General features: G+C 37.6%; 1 long non-coding RNA gene across 1 annotated transcript in view; it reads right to left on the reverse strand.

Moving 5' to 3' along the window:
* Nucleotides 1–918: 918 nt before the first annotated feature.
* The window catches only part of LOC117285123, a 38,551-nt gene continuing 24,754 nt past the window's right edge, over nucleotides 919–14,715 (reverse strand). Inside the window, exons 2-4 of the long non-coding RNA XR_004516098.1 lie at nucleotides 13,049–13,135; nucleotides 11,175–11,297; nucleotides 919–2,527 (exon numbers count right to left, since the gene is read on the reverse strand). This is a non-coding gene — a long non-coding RNA (uncharacterized LOC117285123). The remainder of the gene's footprint in view (nucleotides 2,528–11,174; nucleotides 11,298–13,048; nucleotides 13,136–14,715) is intronic.

The following is a 14,715-nucleotide window of genomic DNA, read 5'->3' on the forward strand; positions in this document are numbered from 1 at the left end:
ATTTATATAAAAAGACTAATAATAGCAGTATGTTATGCATCGATAGCAGCAACAGCTTTTCCAGGTTCTGCAGTCTTCTGAACAAAATTATAGACATTCAGCACATTCCATTAAAAAAAAAAAAACCCAAAAAAAACCCAAAGAAAAGAATAATATCCAGAAAACAGCAAAGTTCTGTTGCTGTTGTGGGTACCAGAAAATATTGCATTGACCAAAAAAGCAAATATCAAATCAGTATAATATTTCATGAACAAAGCTTGAAAATCTACAAAAATTCTAAATAATATCTATGAGTAGATTTTATATAAACATTGTCTTCTAATGAAGACAGAAGGAAGATAGGGTATTCAATTGTCTCTCTGATGCGTGTCTTGTTTAAAAGGGATTTGTGAAAAACAGCAAAATGTGAATATGTGGTAAGTCTGAGCTGTGAAGAAACGAATGTCTGTGATATTATTTTCTGTTATTTGTGTGCTTGAAATATTTCCAAATTAAAGAAAAAGTGGCAAAATAGATACAGATCTTCTTCCAAGAAGAGATGACAAAATATGAACATCTTTGAGGCTTGAGGAAACAAGATGCACTGAGGAACTACAGATGAAGAACAGGGTTGTAGTGACAAGGGAAGGTTGCAGGAGAGAGGGGGGCAGACAGAGAGACAGTGACACAGAGGCACAGACGAGATACAGAGAGACAAAGGGAGAGAAATGAAGGTAGGAAGTGTAAGAGAGAGAAAGAGAGAATCATGAATTGCCTTGCTAGCTCACCAGCGGTTGGGAAAAGTTTCAAGCCTACAAACATGATTTCTGGAACAGAAGCCGGTCGTGGTGGTGCACACCTGTAATCCCAGCACTGGGGAGGCTGAGGCAGGAGGATTGCTGTGAGTTTGAGACCAGCCTGGGCTATGTAGTGGGTTCCAGGTCAGTCTCAACCATGTAGTGAGACCCTGGCTCAAAAAACAAAAACAAATAATTCCTGGAAGGGAAATACATGAGTGGAAGCCATACTCTTGGAGCAGGCCAATCCTTTTAGGAAAAAAAAAAAAGGCCCAAGGCCCAGAAAAATTGAAATGTAAAAAAAGAGAAAAGGAAAAAGTTATTAGAATATAACGATTCTTATCAATCTATATATTTATATTGATGTTGTCTGACTTCTTGGTTGATATAAAACTAACCATACTATAGGGATAGATTTTGAAAGAAAGTATAGAGAATAGGAGAATTTTGATTAGAAGGGGAAGATACATTTGCAACTGGTAGGACATCATTAGGCAGGCTGTTGGGCATTGGACAGGTAACACCTGGTGAGCTCCTGCCTGTGCTGTGGGGTCTTTAGGATGGAGACATTCAGAGGTGATTCCGGTTTAAACTGCTGCTGCCTCACACTTGTGCCTGAAGGATCCTGACTGCAGGCTGATCAATATCATGCAGAATCCCTCTGGCTTTTATGGCTTCAATAAAGACTATCTCATCAGGTAGCTCAAGGCCAAGAGATAACTGTGAGGACCTTCTATGAAGATGAATAAAACAGTGGCCTAAGGTCACTACTACTAAGATGAGGTCACTACTACTAAGATGAGTTACTGTGATGTTCTCAGGGCTTTCTTCTATTTATGGGCAAATTGTGAGACTGGCCATGTACCAGTCACAGCCCTCCTTGCCCATGTGACACTGGCCTGAGGATAACTCAGTTATGATGCTGGTAAAGAAATCAGAGGCAGCTGACTGCAGCAGGAATACTCTGTCTAAATCGCACATTCATGGTCTTTCTCATCACAACTGACTTCATATTCCTCTAGTTAGAGATCTACAGATGCCAGAGGGTCTTGATGCCTTCTTTGGCAGGAAGATGGGGTGTTCGGAGAAGAGGTTCTCCTGAAGGTGTCATCAGGAGTACTTTGCATAGTGTATTAGTACTATAATGAATTTCCTCAGTTAGCTAATTGCACCTTTAAAAGGAACGGAGTGATTTGTACTCACGAGCTGAGATACAAGACTGAAGACTGGCGGGTTTCAGCATGTTGAGGACAGGCAGACCAAATAACAAACATCAGAGGCTTAAACTTCTCTTGTCCGTCTCCCACTCAGGCACTGTCAGGTTATTTTCGTCCATGGTACACATTCACAGAACCTTATGATTTCCTTTGTAACTCTTATATTTTAATTCAGCCTTCACTTGTGTGATTTGCGTTTGTCTTTCTAGGTAGATGGTAAACTCTGTGAGTCCAGGGACCATATCTCCTTTTAGAATTTGTAATATCCCGGAGCCTAGCCTGGTGTGTAGTTTCTCCTAGGTGCTGAACATGTACTCATTGAATGTATGTGATCAAAGGCGTGAACGAGCAGAAGAGCAAAATGAGCAAATGACAAATGGGTGAGTGGCTGATACTGGTGGAGTCACAGGAAGACCGATGAAGGGTGCTGACCAGTGTAGGGCAATACAGGTAGGACCTTGTCCCTGAAGTCATCAGCGAGGCTGGGCAAGGAGTAGTACATGTTTTGGGAGCAGAAGGAAAAAAATCCCAAATCTGTTTGAGAACAAGAGAAATGTTATCTCTGGCGGACAAATTTGGCCTATTTCTTTATTTTTCATGGTTGGCCTCATCAGAGTGCTCCAAATGAGACTGCAATGTCACCCCACAACATCACAAGACCACCAACGCATCTAGAGAAGGACCATGAAGGTATTTCTTTAAATATAGATGTAGTCAGTTGTAGAGTTTAAAAGTTTTAAACCCCGGTGCACCTAAAAATTTTCACACAGTGGTTTGTTGTAACTGACATTATCTTTTATAACTTAATTGAACAACCAGTTCTTGAGATGACTCAGGACATAAAGGCATTGCATAAATATGAAGTAGTATTACTGTATCATAACCATTTGATTCTGGATGACTTACCTGAAAGAACAATGCGTTACTTCTACTTTCCCATGACTTTTAAATCTTGCTTTATGAGATTCCCAGAATAGGAAGTACAAAAAAATCCAGAACACAGAATTCAATTGTACATTTAACTATTCCTCTCCCATTTATCTATAACTATATGTATGTTGGTAAAAATACAAGGTTTTTTTTTTTTTTCAGGTAGGCCTCATGCTTGCCACTGAGCTACATCCTCGTGGGTTTTTACTTGATTTTGAGACAGGGTCTTGTTCAGTGGCCCAGGCTGGCCTCAAACTGGTGATCCTCCTGCCTCAGCCTCCTGAGAATCTGAGATTGGAGGTGTGCGCAACCACACCTAGCAAATCTTGTTTCTGTAATATGGGTATATCGTGAGTATTTTGAAATAGATCCCTCAGCTCTCTTTGGTTTAAATTGAATGTGCTTGTAGTAACATGAAATCTTTCCCTTCTTTTTTGGAAAAGTGATTTAATTCTTTAAATAGACTTTATTGTGAAGAGCAGTTTTAGGTTTCCAGAAAAATTAAGAAGAGTTCGTGCCTCCTCTCCTGACAAGTTTCACAGTTTCCCCCTTTAACATCTTGCTTTAGTGAAATACATTTTTAGAATCAATGAACCAATATTGATATATTATTAATTAAAGTCCATAGTGGACATGAGTTTTCACTCTATGTTGTCCAGTCCTACAGGTTTTGACAAATGTATACTATACCAAATATCCACTATTGCAGTAATATACAGAACAGTTTTATTGCCCTAAAAGTTTCTTATTCTCTTACCTATTCATTCCTCCCTCCTCGCCCAATCCTCTCAACAAAATAATTTTATAGAAAGTTGAATCATATTATAATAGCAAATACAGTAATGTCAGAAACATTATTAAAATCTATCGTGCCATGTATATTTAATTCTCATTCTATTATTGCTTTCATCTTGTTATTACTTCTAAGCTCTGGTTCTGAGCAATTTATTTATAAATATGAACTTGGTTAATTATTAAGAAAACTTATTCTTTTCTTCATCTATTTTAATGGAAATATTCCTTTCTTTCCCTTCCTCTTTTACTGGAGATGAGAGACACTAAATGGTCAACTGTGGCTCATCTGTGAGTTCATTTATACCTGGTTTCCAAGTGATGGAAAGGACCACATGCTCCCCTCACCCACTATTCAGCATCACCAACCTCAGGCCTCTTCACAAAGTACTTGCAGGCGTGTGATGATGCTAGTCTTAACCCTTTGGAAGGAACCACTTGACAGTCCTTTTCTGGATCTGTGAGCATGGTCTAGAGCTATCCCTGCTTCCTAGAGTGGTCCCAGGATTAAGAAAAACTTCCATTTACCGTTGTCAAGTGACCAGGTTTGGATCCCCAAAGTGGATAGCTTTTCCTCCAACACAGCTGTAGTGTGTCGCACAACTGAAGCACGTAAACAAACAGTGGGAGAGGAGGCATTTCTCCATTTTCTACCAAAGCAACTGGGCTTCCTTGATTCATCGGAATCTTACCTTCTTTAGTTGTCATAGAACCCAGCATTTCCTTTAGAGCATGGAGCTTGTCTTTTCAGTTCAAAAATAAAGCATGTTAAAGGCATTACCATGGCTACTCCTCTAATTAATAAAAAGACCATGTGACTTTTAAAGCAATTAATTCTTTTCATAACCAGGTTACTTTTAGAAGCTATTATAAATTATTACCTTCTTCTACATCTGAGGTGTCTTATGACTAAAGGCTGGGGCAGCCCCCATGATGCTCTTTAACAAGGACTCTTGTGTTCCTTTTGGTAAACTCATAATGTTAATTACACTCTGTAGCAGATGGATCACTTTCCATCAAGGACCTCAGTGCACCTCACACATGTCATGAGTCATCAAAGCCCTTCCATAATGGAGGCGTGTATCTGTGGTCACGATTTTATAGTTAAAGAAGCACAAAGAAGGTACGTGTTTTGCTTTTTAAAATGGGACCTATTTTAGTCAAAAGATTTAGTCATCATTTAAGGAAGCAGCAGGATTCAATGAATACATGTTAAATGAATAAATGAATGAAACGTCTCATCCATAAGACTTGGTTTTCCTGGCAAAGAGCACCTGGACAATACTAATTATTTCGAAGAGTCACAGAGGAACAGATTGAAAGATATATACAGCCAATGAATCTACTTTTGCAACAGTACAGAAAATGGTTGTTTGACTATCATTTTAATATCACAAAAATCTAGAAAAGAGAAGTGGCCAAACATTTTTGTAACATGACACAGAAACATTGAAGCTTAGAACGAAAAGATTCCAGAGATTATTTAGTCAAGCACTTTCCTATTTTAGATGAGAAAATTGAGATCCAAAAAGTTTAATAAGTGGCTTGCATGCAATCACTCAGCTTTTAAAACTGTAATTTAATTTCTTTGTATCCCCTTCTGTTTCAGAAAAGGTTTAATTTGGCTTGGCCACTCAGTTGGTTAGTGGCACTGATAACTAAAATCCAAGATCCTGACCCTGATTAGTCCATCTCCTCACTAAATTACATTTTTTTAAACTTTCACAATGGTGTCTTTCTACACCCTAAGTATCATAAAACCACTGGATGTGAAAGTTGTAAGGGGTTACTTTTGTCATCCTTTTCTTAAACGGATGAGGAGTCTGATGTTCAGGGGGTTTTAGGGAAGCCCTTGAAGCCCATGGCCAGTTGCTGCCATTCCGACGGTTACCACCCTCTCTGATGCCAGTTCATCTTCCTTTCCAAGAACCTGGATCTTTCATCGGTCAGTCAGGATCCCAGTACCCAAAACTACCAATGTAATCTAACATTTCTGAAGTCTATTTTGACTAAAGACAAATGAGGAATGCAAGGTAATACTGAAGAATTAAAAATGAAAAAACAATCCAGGGTACATTATTAGGTTAGTGATAATTGAGATTCCCCTTGCTTATTTAGTATCTGTTACAGGCGTGAACCCGGATAATGATGACTAAACTTTATTATAAGGAATCAGAGGTATTGCCGGACCCCAAAGAGCTTATTGAATTTTCAGAGATCGAGCTTTCTCCATCAAAGTCCCAATGCTGAGCATTTTTATTTATGATGAGACTTGGTGACCAAATCTGGTGACTCCCATATACTCCTCCACACCCAGTTACTCAGAGGCTGAGACAGGCTTCTGACAGTCTGAAGGTAGCCCAGGTAACTTGGCAAGACCCTGCCTTAAAAAAAAAGACCCTCCAAAAACAAACAAAACACCCAAATAATAAGATACGTAACCTTCACTGAATGAAAATTTCTAACTAAAGTAGCGACTCACATTTTTAGCCACCAATGACAACTAAGAATTTGTAACATTTTTACATGTTTTTTTTTGTTTGCATAGGCCCTTTCTCCAACTGTGAAATTAAACAGAAGAATGCTTGAATTAATTTTCAAGATAGTTCTCCCTGAGGGGAGGAAGGGGTAAAGGGAGGGCAGGGACAAGGGGAAAAAATGAGAACCAAGACCTGTCATGTAAAGGTACAAGATCCCAGTAATGAATGTGACTGTACTGTGTACCTAAAATGTACCAATAAACTCAATTTTAAAAAAAGATAGTTCTTCCCTTATTTTATATATCTTTCCTTCCTGTAGAAGAAGTTAGAATACAAATGTACACTTTTGATCATTTAGCCTACTTTTAAAAATTTTTAAATAAAAGCATCCCTATCAAATAAATCTTGAAGTGCATCAGGTCCTTCTGTTTGTATGGTGTTTTCAACCAAAGGTGGTAATTCACACAGATGGTTATTTGGTTAGCAGTGAACTAGTAAAAGAGATCCTTTCTATTATAGGGATAGAGCAGGAGGTGGGGAGAAAGCTGGTTAAAGACTTTTCTTGAATCTTAATTACCAAGTACTCCTGCTCGGTCCTCAACCTTAACAGCAGACAGAGTAGACCTAGGTTGCACTGGGCTTTAATTCTAAAAATGCTTCCCACTAGCCTCACCTGCTGTTGCTAATACTTACGCTGCTTCCTTTATATCTTGTACCCTTGACACACATAAGCTCACCATATGAAAATGATTCCCTGCCACTATTTGGATAGGAAATCAACCGTACAGCTCCCCATTACCCTGTTTATCTCTCTGTGCATACTGGGGTCTTTGAAAGATTGTGCTGTGGAATTCGTTCTGTGAGTTGAATATTAATAAGATAAGGTGAAGAAACAGGTTTCTCTTTTCCTTTAAATCCCTAAACTGGCACCGGGGCCAAGACAATCAGCTCACAGGTCTACACGTCCCCGCCCTGCATTCAATTTCCTGTTAATACCTCATGATAACTGAAGGGATCAATTAATGACAGTTTGGATCTTTTAAGCAAAACATTAAAAAAGTCAGCATCTTTACATTCATTGTGTTTTGTTGTACCAGAACTTTTAGCTTATTTTTGAAGGGAAGTTGAGAGTTAGTGATGATATTTAGCTCAACACAGAAAACATTTTAAATTCTTCAAGAAGTTGCTTCCATACATTATTTTATCCCCGTATTCCCTAAGTACAAATGCTTATTTCTGTAAACTATTCCTCTTTCAGGCTCTCACCTTAATTTCCTTATCTAGGATCTTAATTTTGATATAAAGTCACAAAGGATCTATGAAAAGTGTTCCAGGTCTCTGTGTTAATTAGCCTTTTAAAAAAAGTTGAAATGAAAAAGTTGAGATTATGGCACTCTTCTTTAACTTTTTATAGCTGATTATTAGGTGAACCCAGAGGCAACATTTTAGTCATTGGCCATTACACTTTGTGCTCTTACATCTTTTATGATCTGGACATAGCAAGGTACTCAACAGGACTAGAAGTGAACACTCGTATCTTTTTAATTATCAGCTTCATTTGTTACTGAGAGAATAATGATATTACATGAATTACTAAAACTTTAGCAATCACACTACATAGTAAATGAAAGTTTAGGTCTAAGTTCTTGCCCTAGGAATTTGAATTCAAGTCAGTTCCACAAACAGGAGTCTGTACCATGTGCCTGCCCTGTAGGAGGCTGCCTAAAAATCATAATTCAAGTGATAAAAGAGAACAAGGGTTAAACCAAGGTTAGTTTTCAGGTTGTTGATGTTATCCTTTTAAAATTATGAGTATTCAGAATCATCTAGTTTTCTATATATTGTGTTCTGTAGTTGAAAAAGAAATGAATGGTCCCAGGTGCTAAAGAGATCCAGAAATCAGATGCAAAGGCCTTGTGGTCAGCACTAGGGTCTAACGTGAACTCTGTGCTTACACAGGGTAGTGACCTCTGTTTACTGATAATAAAGTCCTAGGCCATTTTTCTGCACTATCAATAGCTTTGGTTTATATACCATCCATTTTTAGTAGAATTTGTTTTATAGAACTTTCCTATTTACTATTTCATTGTGTCTCAGCATCTTGAAATTGAGGCAATACAGTTATTATAATCCCTATTTTATGAACAAAAAAGTGGCTGTTAGGAAGTTAAACTGATTATTCAGTCAAGTAAGAACAAGGATGAGACCTCTTTCTGCTATCTACCCCTTCCATTTTCTCTTTGCTGAACTCTCCATCCTGAACAAAGATTATTTGAATTTCAAAGCAAAAAAAAGGGAGATAATTGATCATTTTTTCTTCAGAAAGGTTTCTCTTGTTAAAATATTTTATTTTTAACATTGCAAAGATAAAAGGTAAAAGAAATATCTCATTCAACTCACCAGTTTACCTTTATTGATAATCTTCTATACTGATAAATTTTTTTCAAATGAGACTGTTGCACAACTACAGCCTTGTGCAATAAATGTTGTACTTATTTAACTGGATGAAAGTACTATACAAGAAATATGCCCCTTTCTTATGATGTATATTTTCCATTTCTAACTTTATTTATTACATTTATTGTTTTCTGAATTAGGTTTTGGTGGTCAGAGGGTGGAATCCATATCTGACTCACCATTGTTTTTAATTTCCTCTGTGTTTAGCAAGGTGCAATAAGGAGAGTCTAAGCTTACTAACATTTGCTGAATGAATACATGAATGGGTGAATGACTACTTCTACTGGGGAAACAAAGCACAAGTCCATTGTTAGCAGTGATCGTCTGCTCACCGCTCTTCCTCTTCTCTCCCCTGGACCTCCTTTGACGGCTGTAGCTGCAACTTTTCTATTTCCAGTAGCGTAATTGAAAACCGAACTTTAAATCTTTGCCTTATCCTTCTAGTGCCTCCCTCTGTGGCTTCCAGGTTTGACATAAACCCTCCAAAAATATTTGTGGGATGAAGAGAGAAAGAATGGGAGGAAAAGTAGGTAAAATGCTTCACAATTGTTGCCTACACTCTAAGGGTCAGGGATAGCTTTAAATACTTACTGGGTCAAATCATTTACTCCCCTCAACAATCTTTTTTTTTTTTTTTAAATCTGATTGAATTTATTGGTACTTTTAAAGTATACAGTACAGTTACATTCATCATTGGGATTTTGTACCTTTTCATGACAGGTCTTAGTTCTCATTTTTTCCCCTTGTCCCTGCCCTCCCTTCATCCCCTCCACCCTCCCCTATTTACAAAGACTTTGTTTCCATTTTTTCCTTTTCTCACATTTTTTCTTGTCCCTGGTTTCCTTTCGCCTACCCTTCCCACTTTCCCTTCAACAATCCTATAAGCAGATCCAATCTGCATCCCCGGTACACACTATCAAAGCACAGAGTAAATGATTTGTTGAAGCTCACTCACATCTTTAGTCGCAGAGGCACAATTCAAATCCACTGTTCTTATCGCTGCCTCTTATATGGCCATGGGAGAAATTCCAGAAAAGTACAGAGGAAAACAGTGGGGTGGGTGGGAATGGTCACTAACAGAATCTCAGTGATAGCCAGCATTTTACAGTGGAGAAAGCATTAGAGAAAGATCTAAAATCCTATATGCCAATAATACATTTTCCCTACTCATCCGAGTTCACCTGTCTCCAGCCTCACTGTTCTAATCTGCTAGATGGCTTGATCATTGTAGATTTGCCTTGCTCAGAGCTGTAAATGTATGTGAACATAATTTGAAGGAATTAAGTATAAAGTACTAGGACTATATAATAGCGCTTATATACATAGTATAACATATTTTATGTTATTAAGAAATCTTCACATAACACTTTATTCAGCTGAGTGGTGGTACAAAATGAACATTATAAGCCTATATAGGTTCTTTTGTCTACAGAATGATAAAATACGGACACTCTCAATGTTATCAGAGACTTCTTACATATAAAGCTTTATGTATAAAGTCATAAAGTTTTATGATGGAGCTGTTGGAGTTTCAGTTTAATATTTGACACATCTAACATCCAACTACTTCATAGTATGGCGGGTGTGTGTCAGGGTAAACACAGTAGATAAGCAGAGGAAAGAGCTCCACCTACTGATCAGCAATGTCACTTCCTACCACACCCCTGGAAACCTGACACAAGGAGCTCACACACCAATCTGTTCGTGTTGGGAATAACATTAGGATCAGAAATACTATCGCTGCCATTGTACACAAATGCAAGCCCACAACCCCTCCTACTTATTGAATATTTATTGTTTTCCACACAGTTGGAAGCTGTTTTGGTCGATACCCTATGACATCCACAGTAGTGGTGGTTAAAAGCAGAGACTGAATCTAGGCTCCTTGAGCTCAGAGCCTGAATCTTTTCATTTTCCAGGCATATGACCTTGGACAATGGGCTTGATATCCCTGAGTCTTTATTTCCTTACTTGTAACCAGAGTTTTTAATTCACTTCTACCCCATTGGGTTGTTGCAAATGTTTGATAAATTTTGTAATGAATTTACCAAAATATTTGGTGTCTAATAAGCACATTATATGATTTTTTTTAAAAAAAAAGAGAGATAAGGAAGCTGAAGCTAACAAAAGTATATCACAGACCTCTTGACGTGGCAGAGACAGGAGTAGAACATGGACTGACTCCAGTGCCTGTACTCCTCCTAAGCACTAAACTTTTCAGCTTCATAATTTGTGACTAAATAGTGAAATCCTATCTAAAGGATCTCAGGACATATGTCTGACTTCTTCTTTAGAAGAATGGTGATTTGCTATTTGAATTAAACATTTAGCCTTTCCTCATTTTAATTCATACTTTGGATTCCTAATCATTGCCTCTCCAATCCCTTATTTTATTCCAATTATTTCTATAAGTTTTCCTTAAAAATAGCAATAATGACTCCATAATATGAATACCATAAAACACCTTTTACTTTGCTTGTCATTTTGAAGGCCCTTCCCTTGTACCTCCTGCTATTACTCACCAACATCTCATTTCAAAGTTCTGTTTCAAAAGGATTACTAAAAGTCACATATTTCCCAGTACACAGGCATGTGGTAGTAGTGACGACCTTTCCTTGTGTTGAAGCTGCTCACAGGAGACTTTCCTATCCAGAGAGAGTATAAAGAAAAGACTTTGTGAGACACCCGATTCCTACAGGAGAAAAGCAAATAGCCTAAACAGGAATAATATTGAAGATAAGTTCAGATCATCAGCCATTGCAAACTAAATTTGAATAGAAGTAGGGAGGTGCACTGAAGAATATTTCTTCTTTTCCCTTCTAATATGAACATATTACAAGATATAGACATAATTTAATGATATAGGAGATGGGATAAAATACTTGGAGCCATGATTGGACATTATTATAGTATCATTTTAAGAATGGTTGCATCTTTCTATAGTTTACATGGGATTTAAGAAATTTGTTAAGCACCCAGGAAAAAAATAAATGTAATTAAAATGTTGGGAAATAGAATAGCTGAAAAAACATTAAAGGATTGTGGGGAACTTAATTTGGAACAAAAAGCAGTTAGGGATAACTTAAGTATTTTCAAGTCTATGGAATGTTATTTATTAAAGAACTAAGTATTTGTTCTCTATTTCCATAGAGATCAGAAATAGAAACAGGCTTAAGTTGCCACAAGAAAGCTTATATTTACACACAAGAAAGAGCTTCTTGATTAAACTCTAGAACTTACCAGGGAGGGAAACTGTGGTCTTTGGTCCAGGAAATCTTTAAGAATTGAAGAGGTAAGCCCCGAGTAATCTGATGTGGTGTTGGGTTGAAGCAGAAGGCTTAACTAGAATTTCTTGGGACTCATCTAGTGCTTTAATGCCGTAATTGCATAAATAAGAATTTGTCCACAAAACAGGAAAAGGAACAGACAGCACAATCATGCATGGCCCATTTACCAGTGCAGTTATAGCTCTTGCCTGAAGATTTTGGAAATGTCTGCTTGGAAGGTTCTGGCCAGGCATTTTTTTTTTCAAAGCCTTATTGATAAAGTCAACTTCAATGAATAGCAAAAGACATACTCATCAATTTCCGTTTGTGTGGGAATTTGTGATGTGTGTGCACACACACTTGTGTGTATTGATCTAAAAATAATTCCTGGCATAATGAATTAAAATATATTACGTGAAATAGTCAATTACTTTTTGGTTGTTTTTTGCTTGTGGATTTTAAGTTGAAATTAAAAGCTAATGACAGAACATGGGGATGATTGTGAGCTATCACCCAAGGTTTTGAAAATAAGATATTCATTTTTTAAAATTTAACTTCCTTTTATTTTAAAATTGGAAAAGACTTATACATGGGCTATGATTAGCCATCTATACTTGGTGAGTCTAAAGTTTGTGAACAACCAACATGACACTTTTTTTTTTCTAAACAACAGACACTTGTTTTTTTCATTTGAATTCATTATGTGGTCCAGGCTGGCCTCAAACTTGCAGTAATCCTCCTGCCTCAGCCTCTCAAGTGTTAGAATTACAGGTGTGTGTCATAGTGCCCAGATAAGCAATTATAACTTTATAACTCAGCATATGAATGACAAATATTTGTTTCCTTTCCTGTGCTGGAGAGAGCATCTTTATAACAGTGCTCAGCCATACTGGAGGCTTAGAAAAGGCCAGGTCAAGCCAGGGATGTAGCTCAGTGGTTCTGCCACTGCCTCACAAGTGCCTGCCTCACAAGTGCAAGGTCCTGAGTTCGATCCCTGGTACAAAACAAAACAAAAAAACAAAACCACCAAAAACAAAAACAAAACCAAAACAAGAAAAACCAAGTCACAGCAGCCAAGATGACCAGGTGAGACTTAGCAAGACCTCTTCCATTGGCTGAGTGTTTCTTACCATTAAAGATCAGCTCTGTCCACCTGTTGTCATTCCACCCATGTTCCTCAAGAAGCAGTGGTTAGATCACTTCCTTTCCTCATGGCTCTGTGAGGGGAGAAAGTATATTGAACTGTCAACTCAGTCATTCCAACCTTCCTAATGACTATGCTTCTCACTGTAAATGACTTATAGATCAGTCCTTGTGAGCTGGTTTAGGATGGCTCACCCAATGGCGCACTGAATTCTACAGGTTTCACATTCAAGGATTTTCATTATGGTAAATGCAAACAATTATGAGTCTGTCTATTCCCCCTTCCTTTCCTTGTCTTCCTCAAACTGAAACAAAAATATGATTTTTAGTAGATAGTCATTCAATAACTATTCACTTCTCACATAGATGAGGGCTCCCTCACAAATCTAGAGGGAGGAAGCAAGTTGACAGAGCTCAACCTTGGGAAGGAGTCTCTGAGAACCTTCCGGGCTGTCTGGTGAGTGGGACAATTCCCATGCAAGAATGATGAGGAGACTGATGACTCAAGTTCAATAGCCACATTTATCAGACACTTTGTACGTCAGTGGTTTTGAAATGTAATAACCCCAGTGTCCACTAGGTCATATGTTACTTGTTTCCTGAATTGCTTTCCAAAGCCCCTATAAAATGGTTTTGTCTAAATGATGTGGAACTATATGATGCCATCTATCATAAAACTGTGTGGATCTACCTGTGTTGGTTTTAGATAGTGCTGGATTTCCCGACTCTTGCACACCAACGCTCTAGTGACTCTCAGTACCACACTCCCTCTGTTTGTGACCTTATCAGATTTCATGAGCGAAAAGAGGCTTTGGCTGAGACATTTGTGGATGGCATCTGTCCAAGGAAAACCAGGTGCTACAGGAAGTGGAATTGGTGATTCAGACAGGTGCATTTTTTCTTATGATTCAGGCTGACCCATGAACTAATCATTATGAGTGGGCACTGTCCTCTCGGGGAAGCTCATGAATAAGATGTGTAGCAAAGGTCTTAATCACTTTTGCTGACTGAGGAGCCTATATAGAGATCGTTCTACCTAATGCCCACAGAATTTCTAAAGGAACCATTTCTTTTGTGCTAATAAAACTTATTGGTAATACCATTTTAGGTGTGCTGAATGCTCTGTTTCCTATCGTCACTCACTGCTGCAATGTAGGAATATACTAAGTACTATGTACCCAAGGCATTTTACTTCACAATTGTGTTTGTATTTGACAGTAAGTACAATTTTTAGTTAAATATTTGAATTTTAATATCTATATGTTAGCTAGTTTATTTCATCTATTTGTTTATGTCTTCCTAGACCTTAAAAGGGACTATTAAATAGAAGCAGTAAGTTAATAAATAAAAGAACAAAGACAAGAAGAAAATATTACTAAGCAGGTAAGACAGGATAGGAGAGAGGAAACCTATACATGTTAATGTATTTGTAGCACGTGTTATAGCAAACCTATAATATACAGTCAACAAACCCTTTCTCACCTAGTTCAGCAGAGAAAGCATAATAATTAAACTCTTGCTATTTGCCAAGAGACAGATCTGGATTTGCCTCTCCAACCTGTCCTTGACTAGCTGTGTCACCTTGGAGAAATTACTAAATACATTAATAGATACAACATAAATACACTTAATAGGCAATATTTCATATATATAT

This window comes from Fukomys damarensis, unplaced genomic scaffold (assembly GCF_012274545.1).
Source record: "Fukomys damarensis isolate Sample0158 unplaced genomic scaffold, DMR_v1.0_HiC HiC_scaffold_6, whole genome shotgun sequence".
Lineage (NCBI taxonomy): Eukaryota > Metazoa > Chordata > Mammalia > Rodentia > Bathyergidae > Fukomys > Fukomys damarensis.